The sequence below is a fragment of the Triticum urartu genome, chromosome 3 (assembly GCF_003073215.2).
Source record: "Triticum urartu cultivar G1812 chromosome 3, Tu2.1, whole genome shotgun sequence".
Taxonomy (NCBI): domain Eukaryota; kingdom Viridiplantae; phylum Streptophyta; class Magnoliopsida; order Poales; family Poaceae; genus Triticum; species Triticum urartu.
In genome coordinates, this window is record NC_053024.1 from 561,475,173 (window position 1) to 561,478,497 (window position 3,325).

Below are 3,325 nucleotides of genomic sequence, written 5' to 3' on the forward strand. Positions count from 1 at the left end.
TTGTAGACAGTGAGAAAACCCCACAGTCCTGCGTTGATGTAGTGTTCGACTTACTGGCCAGTACCGCTGGCACAAGCTCTTCGAACTCGCTGCCTGAATCACTTCGGCTTCTTCAGTCTCAGCTACAAGCTGAAAGGCATCAGTCAGCTGTGCTGCGGCAAGAAGCTGAAGGACTGAGGAAGTCCCTGCAGAATTCAGATGCGTACTTTCTTGTGCAACAGCAAGCGCTGGAGGATTTAAGCGCCAAACAAGAGAAAGTTAATAAGCTTGCTAAGCATCTTGCCAGCATTATGGGTACCCAGGATATTGTTTGTTGAACTCTTCTGAAGTGGTTTCAGTTCTGGACTTGTTTTGCTGTGGCGTTTATATGCTGCTTTGTTCCCTATATTTGCACTGGAATCAATACTTACTTTCAATTGGTAGAGAGGAAGAAGAGAACTGACACTAGTAATATGTTGATGACTTCTCTTAACAGAACTGACACTAGTCCTTTCTTCTTGAAGGACCTTGTTTTAAACTTTCTTAATGTCAGGAAGGAAAGCTTTGTGCTGCATTGGTGTTTTAAGTCTTTGGATAGCGTGATCTCGTACTAACACATACTCTCTAAATATTGAAGAACTTGCATCCAATCTCTATGACAATCTCTGGTTTAGTTTAGTTGATCTTTTTCTATTATGAAAAGCAAGGAAACACTAGTAATGGTGGAAACAGAACTTAGAAATCTAAGGCTGAAGTTTCCCTGCCCCCTGGCCTCTCACTTCGTTTCGTTCTTCCTCTGTACCCTCGCTTGAATGAAGACACCCGAGGCGAACTTTGATGCCCAATGGATGTAATATGTGTAATAGCCATGATAGCCTAGCATAAGTTGCTTGCTTATTTATTTCCTTGTTGTCTTGTTTATTTATTTGCTTGTAGTCAATGCAGTTCTTTTTCCGCGGTTTGCTAGTGGCTGTAATAACCTATTTTTTAAAACTAGGCCACAATAACCATCGGCTAATATTTACTGTAGTGACACTGGGCCTCCTACAGGCCGTAGAAACAGTGGGCCTTCTACGGGCCGTAGAAATAGTAGGCCTTCTACGGGCCATAGAAACAATGGGCCTTCTACGGGCCATAGAAACAATGGGCCTTCTACGGGCCATATCATCAATGGGCCTTATACGGGCCGTATGATCGATTGGCCAAACATGGGCCAATAACAGGCCGCATTATGGCCATAAATGGGCTAGAGTTGGAATCATCCATTCATGGGCCGACCATAACGGGCCATCGTTAATAGGCCGTATTTGATGACGCTATGAAAACGGCCCAACGTATTAACGGAAAACAAATGGGCCGACTATAACCACGGGCTGAATTTGGCCCACAAGCAGAAAATGACAGTAATGGGCCGTAAGTAAACGAATGCTGGAAATGAGCCCAAGAATAAATGGGCTCTGAGAAGGCCGAAAGATAACATGGGCTAGAAACGGCCCAACGGAATAACGGGCCGTTAATGGGTATAAAGTGATACACTGTTCATTACGGGCCAGTTTCACCATGGGCCATTAATGGGTGTAAAGTGATACACTGTTCATTACGGGCCAGTTTCACCACGGGCCGTTAATAGGCCAAGAGTTACATAGGGCCTCATATGGGCCGAAAGACGTCATGGGCCAGAAGTGAAAACGGGTTGGAATCATATTGGATGGCCCAGATGACGCTACTGGGCCTAATTCGGATAGGGCGTAACGGGCCTTGGGTTAGCGGGCTGTAAATGGGCTATATGTGAACAGGCCGTTAACAGGCTTTCCATGGGCCGGCCCGCCACCTTTTGACCAAGTCAAACGAGCCGGCCTTTTCACAGGAATGGGCCGCTGTTGGGTCGTGCCACGTGTTGACGTATCATAGGCGCCTTCTGTCTAACGAGTGGATGACATCTGTCCCAATGATGAGCCGACACGTGTTTCCTCCAGCCAATGATGATTTTACATGTGGAAAATCCCCATTGGTCGGGGCTGTTAACGGGTTATCGGATCCAAAACCCGACCTGATAGCTTAACGGTGTTCCGTTATGGTGGATGCCACGTGTCGGTCGCCCTTGACGAAAGCACTTCTGTGACGCGCGATTTATCGTCATGGAAGTGCACACTTCCGTGATGATAATTTTGGTAATGTCATGGAACACTTCTACGACAGCACAGGTATGACTATCTTGATTCTGTCATAAAATAGTCATGGATGTACATGCATGACAAAAAACGCAACCTACTGTGACAAACACGTATCATCACGGAAGTGTATTTTTTTGTAGTGATTACCGAGGTGGATTATGGTGGAGGGGGGCACCGCACACGGCTAAAGATCAATGATCAACTTGTGTGTCTATGGGGTGCCCCTTCCCCGGAATATAAAGGAGTGGAGGAGGGGGAGGGGCCGGCCTCTCTAGGCGTGCCTCAAGGTAGTCCTACTCCCACCGGGAGTAGGATTCCCCCCTTCCCTTTGTTGGTTCTAGGAGAGAAGGAAGGAGGAGGAAGAAGGAAGGAAAGGAGGGCCGCCCCCTTTCCCAATTCGGATTGGGCTTGGGGGGCACGCCCCCTCTTTTGCTTCTTTTCCCTCTCTTCCTCTAAGGCCCAATAAGGCCCATATACCTCCCGGGGGGTTCCGGTAACCTCCCGGTGCTCCGGTATACTCCCGATTTCACCCGGAACCATTCCGATGTCCAAACATACGCTTCCAATAAATCGATCTTTACGTCTCGACCATTTCGAGACTCCTCGTCACGTTTGTGATCAAATCCAGGACTCCTAACTACCTTTGGTACATCAAAACACATAAACTCGTAATACCTATCATCACCGAACATTAAGCGTGCGGACCCTATGGGTTCGAGAACTATGTAGACATGACCGAGACATGACTCCGGTCAATAACCAATAGCAGAACCTGGATGCTCATATTGGTTCCTACATATTCTACGAAGATCTTTATCGGTCAAACCGCATAACGATATACGTTGTTCCCTTTGTCATCGGTATGTTACTTGCCCGAGATTCGATCGTCGGTATCTCAATACCTAGTTCAATCTCGTTACTGGCAAGTCTCTTTACTCGTTCCGTAATGCTACATCCCGTAACTAGCTCATTAGCTACATTGCTTGAAAGGCTTATAGTGATGTACATTACCGAGAGGGCCCAGACATACCTCAATGACAATCGGAGTGACAAATCCTAATATTGATCCATGCCAACTCAACAAACACCATCGGAGACACCTGTAGAGCACCTTTATAATCACCCAGTTATGTTGTGATGTTTGGTAGCACACAAAGTGTTCCTCCGGTATT